Source organism: Chlorocebus sabaeus, chromosome 13, assembly GCF_047675955.1.
Source record: "Chlorocebus sabaeus isolate Y175 chromosome 13, mChlSab1.0.hap1, whole genome shotgun sequence".
Taxonomy (NCBI): Eukaryota; Metazoa; Chordata; class Mammalia; order Primates; family Cercopithecidae; genus Chlorocebus; species Chlorocebus sabaeus.
In genome coordinates, this window is record NC_132916.1 from 811,809 (window position 1) to 833,704 (window position 21,896).

General features: G+C 44.9%; 1 long non-coding RNA gene across 7 annotated transcripts in view; it reads left to right on the forward strand.

Annotated features, from left to right (window-relative positions):
• The window catches only part of LOC103240977 (uncharacterized), a 41,137-nt gene that overhangs the window by 3,553 nt on the left and 15,688 nt on the right, over positions 1-21,896 (forward strand). For 6 of the 7 annotated variants that reach the window (XR_012094975.1, XR_012094971.1, XR_012094972.1 and 3 more), the window contains exons 3-5: positions 7,059-7,124; positions 11,161-11,344; positions 17,768-17,933. This is a non-coding gene — a long non-coding RNA (uncharacterized lncRNA). Of the gene's footprint in view, positions 1-6,352; positions 6,440-7,058; positions 7,125-11,160; positions 11,345-17,767; positions 17,934-21,896 lie in introns of all 7 variants that reach the window. The other variant, XR_012094976.1, reaches the window with a different exon arrangement.

Here is a 21,896-nt window from a genome sequence, read left to right on the forward strand (position 1 = left end):
AGGAAGAAAGAGGCAGAGAGAGAGAACAGATAGAGGCAAAAGGAAAGTCAAAGAGAGAGATATACAAGTAGTTAAAAAGAAAGTGTACCCTATTCCTTTAAAAGCTAAGGTAAATTTAAAACCTATAATTGATAATTGAAGGTATTCTCCATAACCTTATAACACTCCAGTACCAGTTTGTTGTCAGTGTAAACAAGGACTTATCCTGAAAGCACTGAGGCCTTCCTATCAAAAATCCTTAACCCGTTAACCAACAGATGGCCCAAGTACATTCAATCTGTAGCAGCAACTGCTTTGCTAACAAAAAAAAAGTAAAAAAAAAAAAACAGACTCTTAGAGGAAACCTCATTGTGAGCACACGTCACTAGTTCAGAAGAATCCTAAGGAAAAAAAAAAAAGGACGGATTCATCACACCCGAGTCAAGAAAGCGCCATGACCTCCAGAGTCATGGACCACAGTACCAGTGGAAAACCCTACCAAATTAAAGCTAAGAAAAATTTAACTCTTTTCATCTATTCTATTACGCTTTTTTCTTTCCTCGTTCTATTGCTGACCATCTAGTTATTAACATAACCAAGTCAATTTCACCTCTAACTCTTGCATTTAATGCTTGCTTTGTTATACCCTGTGAGGACTTGCCAAGTCAAAGACAGCTTTCTACTTCAGAAAAGTACTTCTGTCCCTCCTGACTCTCCTCAGACTGGGCATTAGTAAACTGGGACCATTTAATCCAGGGAGATTTCGATAAAGACCCCTGTGCCAACCAGGAGTGTTGCCCCCCGATGTAAAGCTTTCATGCCACAGTTGGCCCAACGTTCTGTGGACCACTAAAGAGCAAGGATGGACTGCCCCAACCAGTTTTTGTGATTTCCTAAAACCATACATTCATTTTACTAGAGGATCATAGAATTTAAAGACTTAAAACAAACTTTAGCAATTAAGACAGGATACCAAGATGCAAATGCCTGGTTAAAATAGATCAAATATTCCATCTGCACGTAACAAAAGCAATTGTTACACTTGTGCACATGGCAGGCCAGAGGCCCAGATTGTCCCCTTTCCACTAAGGTGGTCCTCCAGTTGACCAGGTGTGGGCTGCATGGTAGCTCTTTTCCAGGATTCTACAGCCTGGAGTAATAAGTCATGCCAAGCTCTCTCTGCTATGTCCCGAAGTCCAGCACCATGTGAGTCAGCCCCTGAGGGCCATCCAGCTTCCATCTCCCAAAACTAAGTTCACTTCGTGTCTCTCACAACAGGGAGAAAACTTAGAGTTCCTTGGAGACCTGAAAGGATGCAGTGAGCATAAGAATTTTCAAGAGCTTATCAATCAGTCAGCCCTTGTTCATCCCCAAGCAGATGTGTGGTGGTATTGTGGTGGACCTTTACTGGGCACTCTGCCGAATAACTGGAGTGGCCCTTGCACTTTAGTCCACTTGGCTATCCCTTTCACCCTGGCATTTCATCAACCAGAAGGAAAAAAAATAAGACATTGGAAAGCGAGAGAAGCCCCTTATGGGGCTTTCAACTCTCATGTCTATTTAGACACAAATGAAGTCCCACGAGGAATACTAGATCAATTTAAAGCTTGAAATCAAATAGCTACAGGATTTGAGTCAGTATTTTAGTAGGTAACAGTTAATAAAAATGTAGATTAGATAAACTATATCTACTACAACCAACAGCAACGAGCTTTTCATGAGTTAAAAGAAAAACTCATGTCAGTCCCAGCCCTGAAGCTACCTGACCTGACAAAACTCTTTACACTCTGTGTGTCAGAAAGAGAAAAAATGGCAGTTGGAGTTTTAACCCAGAGTGTGGGGCCCTGGCCAAGGCCAGTGGTCTATCTCTCAAAACAACTGGACAGGATTTCCAAAGCCTGGTCCCCAGGTGTAAGGGCCCTAGCAGCAACAGCCCTGTTAGCACAAGAAGCAGATAAAGTAACCCTCAGGCAAAACCTGAATATAAAGGGCCCCTATGCTGTGGTAACTTAATGACTACCAAAAGACATCATTGGTTAACAAATACTAGATTAACCAAGTACCAGAGCTTGCTATGTGAAAATCCCCACATAGCCATTGAAGTTTGCAACACCCTAAACCCCACCACCTTGCTCCTGGTATCTGAGAGCCCAGTTAAATATAACTGTGTAGAGGTATTGGACTCAGTTTTTTCTAGCAGGCCCAACCTCCAAGACCATCCTTAAACATCAGTAGACTGAGCGGTACGTGGATGGGAGCAGCTTTGACGACAAGCCCTACTCCAGTCACACTCGGAAGCTGATTGGTCCATGCACGGCCAAAGCATAAGGAAACTCATCGCAGGACTCATTTTCCTTAAAATTTGGACTTTTACAGTAAGGACTTCAACTGACCTTCCTAGACTGAGGACTGTTCCCAGTATATACATCAAGTCACTGAAGTAGGACAAGAGGTTGCTACAGTCCTATTGTTTTATGGTTATTATAAGTGTACCGGAACTCTTTAAAAAGAACTTGTTTGTATAATGTTATTCTATACAAGGTATGTAGCCCAGGAAATGACCAACCTGATGTGTGTTATTCTCCATCTGAGCCTTCCATGACCACATTTTTAAAAATAAGATTAAGGACTGAGGACTGGTGGGGGCTCATAAACGATACAAGTAAAGTGTTAGCCAAAACAGAAGAAAAAGGGGTGCCCAAACAAGTCACGTTAAAATTTGATGCCTGTGCTGTCATTAATAGTATTATGTTAGGAATCAGGTGTGGTTCTCTTAATTGGAAAAGAGGCTATATGACAGAAAATAAGTACATCTGTCATAAATTAAGACTGTGTGGAAATAAATGTAAATATTGGTCTTGTGTCATCTAGGCCACTTAGATTTAAAAAAAAAAAAAAAATGAAAAGGATCCAGTCCACTTTCAGAAAGGAAAAAATGGCCCTTCCTGTACTAAGAGACAATGTAACCCCTTAGAGCTAGTAATAACCAATCCCCCCGATCTTCGCTGGAAAAAAGAGGAGTGTGTGACCTTAGGAATTGACGGGGCTGGACTGGATCCTCGAGTAAATATCTTGGTTCAAGGAGAGTTTACAAACGCTCTCCTGAGCCAGTGTTTCAGACTTTCTATGATGAACTAAATGTGCCAGTAGAAATTCCAAGAAAAACAAGAAATTTGTTTTTACAATTAGCCTAGCATGTAGCCCAGTCTCTGAATGTCACTTCATGTTATGTATGTGGAGGAATTGTAATGGGAGATCAATGGCCATGGGAAGCCCGAGAATTAGTAACTACAGACCCAGTTCCTAATGAATTCCTGACTCAAAAGAATCACCCTGATAATTTCTAGGTCCTAAAAGCCTCAATTATTGGACAATATTGCATAGCTAGAGAAGGAAAAGAATTCACTCACCCCATAGGACAACTTAGTTATCTGAGACAGAAACTGTATAATGGTACCACAAAAACAGTCACTTGATGGAGTTCAAATCACACAGAGAGAAATCCATTTAGTAAATTCCCAAACTTGCAAACCGTGTGGACCCACCCGGAGTCCAACCAGGACTGGACAGCCCCCACTGGATTATACTGGATATGTAGGCATGGAGCTTGCACCAAATTACCTGGCCAGTAGGCAGGTAATTGTGTTATTGGCACTATTAAGCCATCTTTCTTCCTACTGCCCATAGAAACAGGTGAACTCCTGGGGTTCCCTGTCTGTGCTTCCCATGAAAAGAGAAGCATAGCTATAAGAAATTGAAAAACTGATAAATGGCCCTCTGAGAGAATCAGACAATATTATTGGCCTGCTACTTAGGCACAAGATGGCTCATGGGGATATCGGACCCTCATTTACATGATCAACTGAATCATATGGTTACATTTATGCTTGCTGCATAAATGCAGTCTTAATACAAATCCCACCTTGTTACCACCAGATAGCTGTGCTATTTAGAACTTGAGTCATTACAGACTTTGCTGCCCTGCACATTGAAGGTTCTACAATGTTCCATCTGTTCTCCTTACATCTTTTCCTTCCAGAGTCATATCCATGGGGAAATTGAGAACACACTTGGTTTCAGTTACTAAAGTTTTGGATACAGCACAACTAAAATGAAGCAGCTGAAAGCTCCAAACACACTCACTGTCCAGGCTGAAAGAATGCTCCAGGGCTGACAGGGCCACTCTGCCATCCCTAACCCACGGCTTCCCACCCAGAGCCAAGCATTCCACTGCTTGCTAATCCTAGGCCAACAGGCAGTGGGCAAGGTGGGGTGGTGGATAATGGGTAGATCATCATTTCCACTTACGTTCATTGACCAGAGCTTGCTTTGGTGGTAACATCTAGCTGCAAGGGAGGCTGTGGGATAGACCTTGCTAAAATTGAAGAAGATGGAGATAGTCAATTTTTAAAAAGGGGAGAAATGGATATCAGGGGAAAATCACAGTATCCAACATACCACTTTAATGAGGAAAGTTCTATTTGCAGGTGTCTGTCACCTCCCTCCCCCCCACCCCCACCCCACCCATTCTGTGACCTCCCAGCAAGCTGAACCTTTCCTGCTCTTGCCAGTGGAAGTTCAGCTCTGCATCCCTGCCTCAGGGCTCAATTCACTGCCTGTTCAGGAAGCTGTCCCAGACCCCCTTAGCCCAGTGACAGTGTCTGCTGTGTTCAGTGAATGCGTGTATTACAGTGAAGTACACTCATCTTAAGTGTACAGCTTGTTGATCAAGATGTGGAACATTCTGGCATCCAGGAAGGTTCCTTTATGCCCTTTTCTAGTGAGTACCTACTCCCAAGGTAACCACTATCAGGGTCTCTATTGCCAAAGACCAGTTTATTATTAGGCTGAGCACTTTCTGTCTTCTCTAGTTCAATGTCATGTCTTCACGATCCATCTGTGTTGTATGTATCTGTAGACCTCATTTTTGATAGAGGCTTAGTATTCCATTGTGTAAGTGAACCGCAGCTTGTGTGTGTCCTGCTGATGGAGGTGGGGGCTGTTCCCAGCAGATGTTCTAGCCCATGTTCTCTGGTGGCCACATTCAGCACATAACACGCTTGCTGTTTTGACTACTCACACGGAAACTCATGCTCATGACCTTTAGCCACTTAGGATGACGGCTTTATTTATGAGATGGGGTCTTGTTCTGTTGCCCAGGCTGGAGTGCAGTGATGCAATCATGGCTCACGGCAGCCTCGACCACCTGGGCTTGAGTGATCCTGTGTTGTATGTATCAGTAGACCTTACTTTTGATGGAGGCTTAGTATTCCATTGTGTAAGTGAACCGCAGCTTGTGTGTGTCCTGTCTCAGCCTCCCGAGTAGCCGGGATTACAGGCGCACCCCACCATGCCCCACTAACACTGGCTTTCAGTGATGCAAATCTGCCCTATGGGGGTGGTCTCCGTCATTGATCTTACCTACGACTCAGCACTGGGATTGTTCCTGGCTCCAGTGTACACAGAGACTGTGACCCCTATCTGGATTTGGGGTGAGGCAGTTGTACATCCTGGAGGCCTTCAACCACAGCTTATTAGCTGTTTGTTGATTAATCAAAATTGGAAAAGATCCTTTATCTTACAAAATTTAAGGTCCCCGCTGCTGATGTTTGAAGGGCTTTCACAGCGCTTCTTCTAATTCTGTGGTTTGATTGGCTGCTCTTATGCATTTCCTGGCTTTTCTTGAGTTCACACCAGCTGCCCAATCTCTGGGGCCCCTCTGGTGGGCAGGATGTTGTGGGAGAAGCTGGGACCTGTGATGAGAACAGGCCTGGCACTGTGCCAGAGGTCCCAGGACATCTCTGTGCCGGGGCTCTTTGTGTACAATGAAAGTTGGACAATCTTTCTTGGAAAACGTGCCTGAGCTTCACGTGTGGAATGAAGACCTCACAGCAGTTTCACTCATGGTGAGCTGTGGATACCCGCAGGGCCAAGAGCTTGCACTCCACCTTCAGCCTGGGAGGTGTGCCTGGCCTGCCTGGCTGGCAGCTCATCCCTTCTGCACTCACGGGAGGGTGTTTGTTTAGCCTTTGTCTCGAGGGCTGTCAGAGCACTGTGGGAATTTCTCTGCTCCTCCTAAAAGCCCGCCTGCTGAGTGGGTGCATTTATTTTCTGTCTTATCACATCAGTACGCTTGTCAAAAGCTGGATTACAAATCAGTTAGTTCTGTGATGTCAGATCTCTCTTTTTGCCTTGACTTCTGAGATAGGATAGATGGTACGCATATGCATGAGGTCCTGTGTGAGGCCCACTGGTGCCAGTCAACTGGCTATGTGGTGGCACACGAGTGATTGGTGCTGAGTATTAAATCCTGTACCACCTCAGGTGGGTTTGTTTTGTTTAAAAACTTTGCATGAATATGCTTCTTTGCCAGAGGTGGGATAGTTTGCCTGGAAGGTGACACTGTGTGTCTGCATGGACAGGAGCAGCAGACATCAGAGAGAGGTGATTGAGATAAATGGTATGTTGATGTAGCCCCACTCCACTCCTCAGGAGGTGAGCAGCTGGGGTCCCTGCATGTGTGGAGGTCTGTCCCTTGATGGTCTCACTGTTGAAGAGGCTTCACTCCACTCCTCAGCATATGAGCAGCCCCAGGTCCCTGTGTGCAAGGAGGTCTGCCCCTCAGAAGGGTTTACCTGTGAGCCCACACTCACCTGTCCTGCACTGCGAGCTGGTAGCAGTTCCCCAGGGATGTGGCCCCATGGGTTGTAGGAGGGACACCACTCAGGGATGAGCTGCTTCCTAAATGCCCTCATGCATCCTAGACCCTCTTCTCAGCAGCCTGAGCCTCTGATCCTGCCCATGAATGCTGGTGTGGGTGTGTTTGGCCCTGTGTCAGGTCTGTCTGGTGGAGATGGGGCAGGTGCAGTGATATGGTTTGTCTGTGTCCTCACCCAAATCTCATCTTGAATTGTACTCTCATAATTCCCGCATGTTGTGGGAGGGACCCGGTGGGAGATAATTTGAATCATGGGGGTGGTTCCCCCACACTGTACTCATGGTAGTGAATGAGCCTCATGAGATCTGATGGTTTTATCAGGGGTTTCCCACTTTTGCATCTTCCTTATTCTCTCTTGCAGCCACCACGTAAGAAGTGCCTTTCACCTCTCACCGTGATTCTGAGGCCTCCCCAGCCATGTGGAGCTGTAAGTCCAATTAAACCTCTTTTTCTTCCCAGTCTGGAGTATGTCTTTATCAGCAGTGTGAAAAGGAACTAATACAGTAAATAGGTACCAGTAGAGTGGGGCATTGCTGAAAAGATACCTGAAACTGTGGAAGCGACATTGGAACTGGGTAACAGGCAGATATTGGAAGTTTGGAGGGCTCAGAAGAAGACAGGAAAATGTGGGGAAGTTTGGAACTTCCTAGAGACATTTTGAATAACTTTGACCAAAAGTCTGATAGTGATATGGACAATAAGGTCCAGGCTGAGATGGTCTCAGATGGAGATGAGGAACTTGTTGGAAACTGTAGCAAAGGTGACTCTTGTTATGTTTTAGCAAAGAGACTGGCAGCATTTTACCCCGCCCTAGAGATTTGTGGAACTTTGAACTTGAGAGAAATTATTTAGGGTATCTGGCGGAAGAAATTTCTAAGCAGCAAAGCGTTTAAGAGGTGACTTGGGTGCCATTAAAGGCATTCAGTTTTATAAAGGAAGCAGAGCATTAAAGTTTGGAAAATTCGCAGCCTAACAATGTGATGGAAAATAAAAACCCAATTTTTGAGGAGAAATTCTTGCCAACTGCAGAAATTTGCTTGAGTAATGAGGAGCCGAATGTTAATCCCCAAGACAATAGAAGAATGTCTCCAGGGAATGTCAGAGAGCTTCACGGCAGCCCCTCCCATCGTAGGCCCAGAGGCCTAAGAGAAAATGGTTTTGTTGGCCTGGCCCAGGGTCCCTGAGCTGTGTGCAGCCTAGTGACTTGGTACCCTGCATCCCAGCTGCTCCAGCCATGGCTGAAAGGGACCAATGTACAGCTCAGGCCGTGGCTTCAGAGGGTGCAAGCCCCAAGCCTTGTCAGCTTCCACGTGGTGTTGAGCCAGCGAATGCACAGAAGTCAAGACTTGGGGTTTGGGAACCTCTGTCTAGATTTCAGAAGATGTATGGAAATGCCTGAATGTCCAGTCAGAAGTTTGGTGCAGGGGCGGGATGTTCGTGGAGAACCTCTGCTAGGGCAGTGCTGCAGGGAAATGTGGGGTTGGAGCTCCCACACAGAGTCCCTACTGGAGCACTGCTTAGTGGAGCTGTGAGAAGAGGGCCAAAGTCCTCCAGACCCCAGAATGGTGGATCCACCGACAGCTTGCACTGTTCGCCTGGAAAAGCTACAGACCCTCAGTGCCAGCCTGTGAAAGCAGCTGGGAGGGAGGCTGTACCTTGCAAAACCACAGGGGCGGAGCTGCCCAAGACCATGGGAACCCATCTGTTGCATCAGCATGACCTGGATGTGAGACCTGGAGTCAAAGGAGATCATTTTGGAGCCTTAATATTTGACTGCCCCACTGGATTTCAGACTTGCATGGGCCCTGTAACCCCTTTGTTTTGTCCAGTTTCTCCCATTTGGAATGGCTGTATTTACCCAATACCTGTACCCCCATTGTATCTAGGAAGTGACTAGCTTGCTTTTGATTTTACAGGCTCATAGGGACTTGCATTGTCTCAGATGAGACTTTAGACTGTGCACTTTTGGGTTAATGCTGAAATGAGTTAAGACTTTGGGGGACTGTTGGGAAAGTGTGATTGGTTTTGAAATGTGAGGACATGAGATTTGGAGGGGCCAGGGGTAAAATGATATGGTTCGGCTCTGTGTCCCCACCCAAGTCTGATCTTACATTATACTCCCAGAATTTCCACATGTTGTGGGAGAGATCTGGTGGGAGATAATTTGAATCATGGGGTCGGTTTCCCCCACTATGTTCTCGTTATAGTGAATGAGTCTCACAAGATCTGATGGTTTTATCAGGGGTTTCTGCTTTTGTATTTTCCTCATTTTCTCTTGCCACCACCACCAAAGTAGGAAGTGCGTTTCAACTCCTACCATGATTCTGAGGCCTCCCCAGCCATGTGGAAATGTAAGTCCCATTAAACCTCTTTTTCTTCCCAGTCTCAGGTATGTGTTTATCAGCAGTGTGAAAACAGACTAATACATGCAGGGAGCACAGGCCCAGGACTGCAGGCCTGGCCACCTCATCCACTTCCGTCAGCAGCCCTGCAGTAGGCTTTCTGTAGTGGAGGTCAGAGTACTCCTGGTGACCCACCCCACCCACCATGGACCCTGGTGTGGATGTCACCTAGCAGAGGCCGATTGAATTGTGTGGCTTGGGGGGTGGGGGCAGAACCTACCACTCTTTATCTCCACTCAGAGCTGTGGGCTCTGGTCACACTCAACACAGCTTTTCGCTCATGGAATTATGAAAAGATTCTTTCATTTTTAAAAAATGCCCTGAAAACAGCCACCTACCAGCAGTAAAGGGACAGGCCTAGGAGAGCAGTGGCTTCTACTCAGAGATTAGGGCTTGTGGTTCAGCTGCAGGAAGGCTGAATCTGCCAGCAGCTCAGGCCCACAGTGTGAGCCCAAAACAGGCTTACTATTCTGCACTATTATAATTCCACACATGCAAGAGGTCACCCTTTACTGTGCTTGCAACTTTGGGTTTTTGAGAAGGGCTCAGCAGCCATCCCTGTGGATGGCTGTGAGATGCTGAACCCATCTCTAGGCCTGGGGGAGAACAAACAGCTTGGTGAGCAAGTTGAGTGTATGAATTGCTCCCATTGGCTGGGGTCTTATTCACTCAGGGCCTGTGTTGAGCACAGAACATGTATTCATATTAGATTCGCACTGCTACTCTGGGATGAATGTTTTTATCCATTTTACAAAGGGGAAACAGGATCAGAGAAGTTAAATAAATTATCCAAAGTTACACAGCCAATACAGGTGAGGATTGGAACCCAGGTGTGTCCACTCAGAGCCTGGCTCTTTGCAACTTTGCTGTGTTTTCTGTCTGTATTTGTACAACTCCAGTGACCCAGTCTGCATCCCCTCAGCCCCTCCCAGGGGGCAGCACAGCTCGGATGGAGAACTGCCTAATTCCTCCATGTATCATGAGCTCACATTGGAATGGGACCCCACTTTCTTCCACAGGCTGGAGTTCTAGGCATCTACCTAAGTGAATTAACCTTTCAGGAAAGTCTTGTGAAGGCAGGGACAGATGAACAGCCTGTGCTCATGCCTCACACACTTGGGCCCAGGCCAACCCCCTAGTACCCCTCCTCTGGCCCCACTTCTCAGCACTAGAGTCTCCTGAGCCTTCACTTGTTTCTGGAGTGGCCCTGGCCCGTTCATCCTGCTCCCTTGCTGATGGGCCATCCTTGTCCATTCCCTCCGTGAGGGGCATCTCCTCCCACCTGGGGTGTTCCTTCCCACCAAGGGCACCCCTTGTACCTGACCTTCCATTTGGAATTCTCTCTCCCATCATTGTAGCCCTTTAGGTCTTTTCAAAATTGCCTTCTTGAATTCAGCCTCAGCTCCTTCATTTACTAGCCTTGTGACTATGGGCAGGTTATTAAACCCCTCTAGGTTTCAGTCTCCTCATTTGTAAAGTGGGAACAATGTCACCTCCCTAGAGTTGCCATCAGGATTAAAGAGAGCATGCACACAAAGCTTGGCATAGACTCTGTCTTCTCTCCTGTACGATAAATCCCTTCTGGACAGAGACCACGTTCATAGACCTCTGTGTCCTCCACTTCTACCCCTCCCCAACTCCTACATTTAGCAGGGCTGGGTGCGTCGGTGGAGAACACATGCATGAACCAGTGGCAGGCCCTCTGCAGGGACTATCTCTGCTCAGAGGGGACCACAAGGTACAGTGGGTTTAGCCATCACCCTGGGCAGTCTGACACGATGCTCGTCTGGGCAGTTCTGCGAGTGCCAACGGCTGGGCCATCATCACTGTGGATCTTGGGTGGACAGCACCTGGGCGGGTGCCAGGCTCCACCTCATCTGACTCATAGGTGTGTGGCCCGATTTTAAACGGTCCCAACGTGCCAGCCCAGGAAGTCATTCCATAGCAAACAATGCCGAGTCCCACGCTCTCGCAGGTTCCTCATTAGGATGTCCGCCTGTATTTCCTTTAAGACCGATTGCACTCTGTTTTCCTACATGGAGTTCTTTCTGTGTTTCTTAGTTTCCTACAGGACACAGATGTGCACATGTGCTCCCTGGCTTGAAGGTCCGAGGCGGCTCATGTTTGCCATACACACGCGTTAGCTCCTTTACAGCTGGAATATCCCTGGGCTTGGATGGTAGGCCAGCATCGCCATCCCCTCCCAACAGACCCTGCTCTAGGCCAGGAGCTCTGACAGTCTAAGGTGAGTCTCAGCCCCTGCCAGTGAATGGTTTAGAGCTGCACATGTGACCCCACCCTGACAGTGAGACTTGAGGGTCTTCTTCCTCTGACATGGTGATACTGTGACCCTGTGACCCACCTGGATGCGTGGGGGAATGTGGGAGACACCTGAAGGCCCCCAGCACGTCCTGGAGCCAACTCCCGTGTCAGCGTTTCCCTGGAGCATCTCAGACACACACAAGCTCCTGCTTACCTGGCCGCCCACACCGTCCTCCTCGTTCCTGGGACTCTCCAGGCTCCTTTGGTTGTGCCATAGGATGAAATGCTCTCTGTCCTCATGCTTCACCTGATTATTTCCACTCCTTATACACTCAGTTTAAATCAGGGCCTGTGTTTTCCAGTCTTCTTTTGCGTCTCTCAGAGTTTGCAATTACATATTTGCATGTGTGATTACTGTCTTAACTTCTGACTCGAGCAAACCATCAGCCGCATGAAGACAGGTCAGTTGTTCAGCACCTTGGAGTCAACACCCATTCAGGCCCAGGCCTCTCTGGCATTCATTTTGTTGAATGAATGAACACTGAAAAACAGCCAATAGCTGTGACTAGTGAGATGCTTACTGGGCTGTTTATGACCCTGTTTTTCAATCTTTAATGTGCACATGAATGCTGAATCTCGTGAGAGTGCAGATTTGGACTCTGGGTCTGGTGTAGAACATCTCCAGCTGGCTCTAGGGAATGATTCTGGTTCAAGGAATATCCTTGAGGAGCAGGAGCTAGAACTTTCTGAAACGACCTTGCCTGGGCCCAGCCCAGAAGTCCTGACTTCTTTGGCCTGAGTGGCTCCTGGCTTAGACAGGATTCCTAGCCCAGAGGCCTTGCCCATCTGTGCTGTGTTGTGCCAAAGTAACTTCTGACCTAATTGGGACCTCACTGCAGATTCGGTGTTGTGTTCTTGTGTGTGTGTGTTTAAATTTACTACATTGTAAAGGCTTCCTTGAGCCCCTAAACCCTTTTAAAATATCACTTCTGGCTGGGCGTGGTAGCTCACACCTGTAATCCCAGCACTTTGAGGGGCCGAGGCGGATGGATCACGAGGTCAGGAGTTCAAGACTAGCCTGGCCAACATGTCTCACTGCTCACTGCCTTCTGCCCCGTGGGATGCGACTTCCTGAGCCCTGGGTTGGGCCCTTTTCCTGCTGTGCTCAGAGGCCTTGAACAAAGGTAGGGCCTGCCTCATGCTGGTCACCTGTCATTTAGTAAATGCTTTTAGTATCTCCTGTATACCAAGCTCTCTTGGGGATAAAATGAAGACCACATTTTCTTTTACTATTCAGCCCAGCACAGGAAAATATGGATGCAATGAGTAAGTTTCTACCTAGCTTGAAGAAGTGAGTTCAAATAGAGACACAGCCACTCAAGAGGATACTTCTGTGAACCTCCTGGCCTTTCTGAAGCCCTGGTGGCCTGGTGGTTCCCGGGGTTGCCCTCTCATGAATGGGATTTCTGAGACATTCTTCTCTTTCTAAGGTCTGTTCTGCTGAAGGGAAGGATGTGGGATGGGGAGTGGGTGGGAAGTCCTCAGACTCTTAGGAGAATCCACCTGCCTGCAACAGACGCAGTGCCTGCCATGCAGTCGCTAGTGTGGAACACCACCTAGTGTGTGTGACCCGGTGGCTCCCACCCAAGTCTGACCAGAAGAAGGGGGGAGCTGGTCAGAGCAATTCAGTGCTTCCTTCTTGAGTTATTTGGAAGCAAAGCCTTTTGCAAGAAAACAGCCTTGCTTCTTGTCACCGTGTGCAAGTATTCTTTGAAACATTGCCTCCCTGTTTCTGTTGTTTGAAAACATCTTCACCTGCATGCTGATATTTGGCTCCCGATGGGGGAAGATTATGGCAAATGCAATGTCCACATGGCCGGACTGGTGGGACTCATTGCTTTATAAGGGGCATGGAACACATTTCATGACTTTGTGCTCAAACCTTGTACTGTCTTCCTGTTTTCTGACATTGTCAGCCAACATCAATTTAATAAAATTTTAGAGTTTTATTTTAAAACTGGTCAAGTCAGGCCACTCCTGTAATCCCAGCAATTTGGGAGACTGAGGCAGGAGGATCACTGGAACCCAGGAATTTGAGACCAGCACTGGCTACATGGTGAGACCCTGTCTATAAAAAAAAAAAAAAAAATAGAGTGTGGTGGTTGTGAGCTTATAGTTCTAGCTACTAGAGAGGCTGAGGTGGGAGGATTGCTGGAACATGGGAGGTTGAGACTGCAGTGAGTACTGCTGCACTGCAATCTGGGCAATAGAATAAGACCCTTTCTCCAAAAAACAAATAAACAACAACAACAAAAAACTGGTCAACAGGTTTAATTCATTAATTCAGTGAAGATTCCAGTGCCTGCTGTGTGCCTGTAGTCAGTGGTAAGCCACAGCAGTTTCCTGCCACTCATAATATGACAATTAAAACTTTTAAATGTATGGCTGCTTGGGGTCTGGGAAGTGCCCTGTTCCTCAGCAAATTTTGACTGATAAATTAATGCCTGGGTCTTCAGCCTGGTTCTTTGCTGGCCAGTGTGACAGGAGCCTGTCACATCTCTGGGGGCACCTTATAATTATGAGACGTAATCTTTCTCCAGTTCAGGGGCAGCTGTGAATCAGGGGTACTGCCCCAGTAGAACTATGAACATCCAGCAAAAGACTGTTTTCAAAATACTCCAATTAAATGAAAAAAGCATGAAGTGGGCCAGTGTGGGTAGTGTGTACCATTGTTTAGAAAAGAGGGAAGATAGAGACAATTCACATTTGTTTGCCTTCATATGCGTAAGAAATCTCTGGAAGGGCACATTAAAAGCTGAAGTCATTGGTTACCTCTGGGGAGTGGGCTGGGTAGCCGGAGATTTCACTAAATACCTTTTGAATGTTGAGGTATGTGGTTATATAGCTCTATTCAAACCATAAAGAAAAATATAACAGTGTACGATCCTAATTTTTTAAAAACATACATGTTAAAGAAGCCTGGAAGAATGTCTTCTAACACATTAGAGTGGCTTTCTTTCTGGTGGGGTGATGTGCACAGTTAGACGTCCTTGTGTGGGGCCCTTGTGAGCAGCCCAGAGATGACTAGGTGTGCTCTGATCTTCTTGTCCTCTGGCAGCACCTTGGGTGTCACAGTAGACCTGGACTTCCCTCTTTGTATGTCTTGTGCATGTGGGAGGGGGCATCTACATTGAAACTTGCTACTTTCCCCAGCTTCTCTGACCACTTCAGGCAACACTACCTTGATTTGGGTGCAAAAGAGAAAAAGAATGATTTTAAAAAACACGAGTATTTTGAAGAAATGACAAAGGACAATAGAAATGCAGTGTCAGAAACATTTGCCCTTCAAGTTTAATTTTGCTTTTTTGTGAAAACCAGCCTGAAGGGGGAGGATAGCTGGGAGGGAACTGAGTCAGGCACTGTGGCAGAGAGTGAGCAGGATGACCGTGAATGGGGCATTCGGTTGTCTGCCTCTATAAAGGGGACGCTACATCTCCCAAGTGCTTAAAGATTAAAAATAATATATGTGCATCTCATGCCGAAGTAGCTATGAGAGCTTCAACATGGCATGGGCCTTTGCATGAGTGATGGAAATGGCCAGGAGCTTCCCTCCCTTTGGTTTGTTGAAGAACATCACATGAGTTCAGGCCCTAAGGGTCCTCCCTAGTGTAAAAGGACCTAGGTACAAGAAAACACTGTTAAAATTCTCCTCTTCATTATTTTGGATGCTCGTGAAGGAAATGCAAACGTAAGTCCAACATGCGGGTGATGGCCACTTCATGTGTAGACTGAGCAACGGTGCGGCGGTTCCTTTGGGGATGGTTCTGAGCCAGAGCTGCACCTTGATCAGCAGAAGCGTGACATCCTAAAGTGTTTAAGTCAATAGTAACTGAGTTTAAGATGAAACCAGCAGGAGACTATGTTTTCAGTGGTAAGAAGAATGCATACACAGTTGGAGCGCTGGGTCAGCATCAGGAAATAAGGATTTTATTTCCAGCCTGGAATCCAGTTTCTCTGTGGCTTTGAGAAAGTCCGTCACCCTCTCTGAGCCATCAGTGCAGGGGCTTAGAAGGTCACTTTCAATCAGGAAGCTTATGATTTAATTCAGGGCACGAAGACAGATATTCAGCCTTGAAGTACACACCAAACATGAGCCCTGTTTGTGCTGACAGTGAGAGAACCTCACACGATCAGGAGGTTTGTCCAAAACATACTGAATCAAGAACCAGGCAATCAGGCAAGCCAAAAGGATTTTGGATTTCTGTTTTAGACAGAAAGAGTTTTATACATTCTAGAATCATTCATGCTCTGATTTGTTTAAACATATGGTAAGTTTAGATAGACCTTCTTAGGTATCAAGAAAACTTTGTTTGTAGTATATTTTAACATGGAATATAAGATATAATGATGGTAATCATGATGAATTATCCTTTAGTATAGAAGTTGAATGATGAAAATAGATTTATGTTGCCAGAGCCCTGTGACTCCAGAAATACCATTCATAAACAGTTTTGGCTCCTGAATTAGAGAAGGACTGAGGACTTTCGTAGTTTGGGGTCAGGGTGGAGACAGGCATGTGAGGGAAGGCAAGTTCAACCCTGTTCGGAGTGCCTGCCCTCTGTCCTCCTTACCTAGCCCAGTTGGGCCCATTTTAACTGAAAAAGCCAGCCCTACCAGCTGGGTTGGACCAAACCTCATATCCTGTGCCTCCTCTGTAAGGCCCAGCAGCGATGAGGCACGAGCCTTCCTGGAGTTCTTAACTCTTCATCTTCTAAATGGGTTGTGTGCTTACAGCAGATGCTGGCCTCCCTTGGTCCCTTGGAACATCCTGTTTGCCTGGAGCAAAAGCAGAGTCTCCACTGAGTGCCTGCTGGTGCTATCCTTGGGGTTTTCATGTTTCTGAACATGGCTTCTAGTTAGCCTTCAATTGCTGGGTCATATGGTAACTCTACATTTAACATTTTGAGGAACTGCCAGACTGTTGACAAAATCATTTGCACCATTTTACATTCCTACCAAAAATGTGTGAAGGTTAAGATTCTTACACGTTCTTATCAACATGTTATCTTTTTTATTGCAGCCATTCTGGTGAGTCTGAAGAAGTAACCCCTATGCTTTTGATTTGCATTTCCCTAGTGACTAAGGAGGTTGAGCATTTTTTCATGTGTTTTTTGGTCATCTTCTTTGGAGAATGTCTATTCAAATTATTTGCCCACTTCTTAATGGGATTGTCTTTTATTATTGAGTTTTAAGAGTTTTCTTTTAATATGCCTGGACCAAGTCCCTTATCAGACATCTGATTTGCCAATATTTTCTGTCATTCTAGATTAATCTTTCACTTTCTTCATGGTGTCCTTTGAAGTACAAAGGTTTTTAAGTTTAATGAAGACCAATTTATCTATTTTTTCTTCTGTTGTTTATGCTTTTGGAATCATATTTAAGAAAGTATTGCCTAACTCCAGTAATGAAAATTTAATTATATGTATTTGTCTCAGAGTTTTATAAGTTTAGCTCACATTTAGTCTGTAATCCAATGTGAGTTACTTTTTATATATGGCATGAGGTAGGAGTCCAGCTTTATTGCTTTGCATGTGGATATGCGGTTGTCCCAGCACCATTTGTTGAAAAGACTACTTTTTCCCCATTGAATTATCTTGACATTCTTGTCAAAAATAAATTGATTACCAGGTGCAGTAGCCCATGCCTGTAATCCCAGCACTTTGTGAGGCTGAGGCAGGTGGATCGCTTGAGTCCAGGAGTTAGAGACCAGCCTGGACAATATGGCAAAGCCCTGTCTCTACAAAAAATACAAAAATTGGCCAGACGTGGTGGTGTGCACCTGTAGTCCCAGCCACTTGGGAGGCTGAGGTGAGAGGATTGCTTGAGCCCAGGAGATGGACCTTTCAGTAAGCCAAGATCATGCCACTGCACTCTAGCCTAGGTGACAGAGCAAGACCCTGTCTCAAAAAATGAATGAATAAATAAATTGATGACAAATATAAGGGTTTTTTCTGGATTCTCAATTCTATTACTCTGGTCATTTATACATCTATATGTTAGTACTATGTGTAAGTTTTGAAATTGGAAAGTGTTAGTTCTCTAACTCTGTTTTTCATTTTCAAGATCTTGGGTATAGTGAGTCCTTTCAATTTAGGATCAGGTTGCTGATTACTACAGAAAATGCAGCTAAGATTCTGATGGGGTCATATTGAATCTGTAGATTGATTTGGGGAGTATTATTGTCTTAACAATATTAAGTTTTCTGGCTGGGTGCCATGGCTCCTGCCTATAATCCCAACACTTTGGGAGGCCAAGACAAGAGGATCGCTCACACCTAGGAGTTCAAGACCAGCCTGGGTAACATAGGAATGACCCCACCACTACAATTTTTTTTTTGTTTAATTAGCCAGGTGTGGTGGCGCATGCCTGTAGTTCCAGACTCAACAGGCTGATGCAGAAAGATCATTTGAGACAAGGAGGTTGAGGCTGCAGTGATCTGTGATTGCACCACTGTACTCCAGGCTGGATGACAGAGAAATGCTTCATTTTGAAAAAAAAGAAAAAAGAAAAAAGTAAGTCTTCTAATCCATGAGGATGAAATGTCTTTCCATTAATTTTGATCTTCTTTATTTTTTAAGCAATGTTCTGTAATTTTCAATGTGTAAATCTTTCACTTATTTTGTTTATTCCTATTTTATCACTTGTAATGCTGTTGTTAATGGAATTTTCTTAACTTTTAGATTGTTCATTGCTACTGTTTAGAAATACAATTATTTTTGTGTGCGGGTATTGTATACTAAAACCATGCTGAACTCATTTATTAACTCTGATAAGGTATTTTTATGAATTCCTTAGGATTTTCTACATATAAGTGCATATTATCTGTGAATAGAGATACTTTAACTTCTTTCATTACAATCTCATGTCTTTTATTTTCTTGCCTAACTGTCCTGGGTCGAAACTATAGTACAGTGTTAAATAGATGATGTGAAAATAGACATTCTTGTTTTCTTGTTGATCTTGGGGTAAATCATTGTCTTTAACCATTAAGTATGATGTTAACTGTGAGTTTTCATAGATGTTCTCTACGTAGGATGAGGAAGTCTCTTTCTATTCCTAGTTTGTTGAGTGTTTTTCATCATAAAGGGTGTTATATTTTGTCAAATACTCTTTTTGTATCTATTGACATGATCATATGGCTTTTGTCCATTTAATATTGTTTATTACATTGACTGATTTTGGAATGTTAAACCAACCTTGAATTCCTGTGATAAATCTCCCTGGTCATGGTGTGTGGTCCTTTTTATATGTTGCTAGATTTGGTTTGCTAATATTTTCTTGAGAATTTTTGTGTCTCTATTCATAACAGATATTGTACTGTAGTTTTCTTTCTCTGTGATGTCCTTTTCTGATTTTGATATCAGGTGAAAACTGACCCCATAGGATAAATTGGGAAGCATTCCCTCTTATTATTTGGAAAAATTTGTAAATGTTTGATTTTGATTCTGTGAACACTTTGTAGAATTCATCAGTGAAACCATCTGAGTCTGGACTTTTCTTCGTGAGAATTTTAAAATTACTAATTCAATCTCTTGTTATACATTTATTCAGATTTTCTACTTTTTGAGTCAGTTTTAGTAGTTTGTGTCTTTTTCTAGGAATGAGCCTATTTCATCTAGGTTATCCAATTTGTTAGCATACAATTACTCATAATATTCTTCTATGATCCCTTTTTTACAATAAAATTTTATTTTAGGAAAGTTTTAGTAGGCTGAGACAGGCAGATCACTGAACTTCAGAAGTTCAAGACTAGCCTGGACAACATGGTGAAACCCCATCTCTACTACAAATACAAAAATCAGCCAGGCATGGTGGTGCACACCTGTAATGCCAGCTACTTGGGAGGCTGAGGAAGGGGAATCACTTGAACCTGGGAGGCAGAGATTGCAGTGAGCTGAGATCATGCCACTACACTCCAGCCTGGGTGATAGAGAGAGATTTTGTCTCAAAAAAAAGAAAAGAAAAGAAAAGTTTTAGATTTCAAAAAAAAAAAAAAAAAAAAAAGCGAAGATTGCACCCAGAGTTCCCATATACACCATAGCCATTTTTCTTTATTATTAACATCTAATATTAATATAGTATATTTGTTATAATTAATAAGCCATTACTAATACATTATTATTAACTGAAGTTCATACTTTATTCAGATTTCCTTAGTTTTAACTAATGTCCTTTTTAACTTAATGTTCCAAGATCCCATACAGGATAACACATTGCATTTAATTTTTTTTTTTTTTTTTTTGAGACGGAGTCTCGCTCTGTCACCCAGGCTGGAGTGCAGTGGCGGGATCTCAGCTCACTGCAAGCTCTGCCTCCCGGGTTCACGCCATTCTCCTGCCTCAGCCTCCCGAGTAGCTGAGACTACAGGTGCCCGCCACCTCGCCCGGCTAGCTTTTTGTATTTTTTAGTAGAGACAGGGTTTCACCCTGTTAGCCAGGATGGTCTCGATCTCCTGACCTCGTGATCTGCCCGTCTTGGCCTCCCAAAGTGCTGGGATTACAGGCTTGAGCCACCACGCCTGGCCGCATTTAATTTTGATGTCTCCTGATATTTTTTGGCTGTATCCCCATGCAAGTCTCATCTTGAATTGTCCACATAATCCCCATGTGTTGTGGGAGGGACAGAGTGGGAGGTAATTGAATCATGGGGGTGGTTAACTCCATGATGTTCTTGGGATCATGAGTGAGTTCTCATGCAATTTGATGGTTTTATAAGGGGCTTTCCCCCAACTTCCCTATGCAGTTCTCCTTTATGCTGCCATGTGAAGGACATGTTTGCTTACCCTTCCATCATGATTGTAAGTTTCCTGAGGCCTCCCAAGCCTTGCAGAACTATGAGTCAATTAAACCTTTTTTCTTTATAAGTTACCCAGTCTTGGGCATGTCCTCATAGCAGCCCAATACAAACTAATACAGTAAATTGGTACCACAGAGAGTGGGGTGCTGTTATAAGGATACCCCAAAATGTAGAAGTAACTTTGGAACTGGGTAACAGGCAGAAGCTGGAACAGTTTGGAGGGCTCAAAAGAAGTTATAGAAATGTGGGAAAGTTTGGAACTTTCTAGAGACTTGGAGAGCTCAGAAGACAGGAAGATGTGGGAAAATTTGGAACTTCCTAGAGATTTGTTGAATAGCTTTAACCAAAATGCGGACAGTGATATGGACAATAAAGTCCAGGTAGAGGTTGTCTCAGATGGAGATGAAGAAATTGTTGGGAATTGGAGTAAAAGTCACTCTTCCTATGCAAAGAGACTGGGGGCATTTTGTCCCTGCCCTAGAAATCTGTGGAACTCTGAACTTGACAGATGATTTAGGGTATCCGGTGGCAAAGCATTCAAGAGGAGGCAGAGCATAAAAGTTTGGGAAATTTGCAGCCTGATGATGTGATAAAAAAGAAAACCCTGTTTTCTGGGAAAAATTCAAGCCTGCTGCAGAAATTTGCATAAGTAATAAGTAGCTGAATATTAATCACCAAAACAATGGGGAAAATGTCTCCAGATCATGTCACAGGTCTTCACAGCAAGCTTCTCCCATCATAGGCCTAGAGGCCTAGGAGAGAAAAGTGGTTTCCTGGGCCAGGGCCAGGGCCATCCTGCTGTGTACAGCCTTGGCACTTGGTGCCCTGTGTCCCAGCCACTCCAGCCATGTGTAAAAAGGGCCAACATACAGCTCAAGTAGTTGCTTCAGATAGTGCAATCCCCAAGCCTTGGCAGCTTCCACGTGGTATTGGGCCTGTAAGTGTGCAGAAGTCAAGAATTGAGGTTTGGGAACCTCTGCCTAGATTTCAGGGGATGTAGGGAAAGGCCTGGATGTCCAGGCAGAAGTCTGCTGCTGGGCCAGAGCCCTCATGGAGAACCTCTGCTATGGCAGTGTGGAAGGGAAATGTCAGGTTGGAGCCCCCACATAGAGTCCCCACTGGGGTACTGCCTAATGGAGCTGTGAGGAGAGGGCCACTGTCCTCCAGACCCCAGGATGGTAGATCCACTGACAGCTTGCACTGTGTGCCTGGGAAAGCCACAGACACTCAATGCTAGCCCATGAAAGCAATTGGGAGAGGAGCTGTACCCTGCAAAGTCACAGGGGCAGAACTGCCTAAGGCCATGGGAGCCCACCTCTTGCATCAACATGACCTGGATGTGACACATGGAGTCAAAGGACATCATTTTGGACCTTTGAGCTTAAAGACTGCCCTATTGGATTTGAGACTTGCATGGGGCCTGTAGCTCCTTTTTTTGGCCAATTTCTCCAATTTGGAATGTGTGTATTTATCCAATGCCTGTACCACCATTTTATCTAAGTAGTAACTAAGTTGCTTTTGATTTTACAGGCTCATAGGCAGAAGGGACTTGCCTTGTCTCAGACAAGACTTTGGGCTTGAATTTTTGAGTTAATGCTGTAATGAGTTAAGACTTTGGGGGACTGTTGGAAGGGTATGATTCTGTTTTGAAATGTGAGCACATGACATTTGGGAGGGGC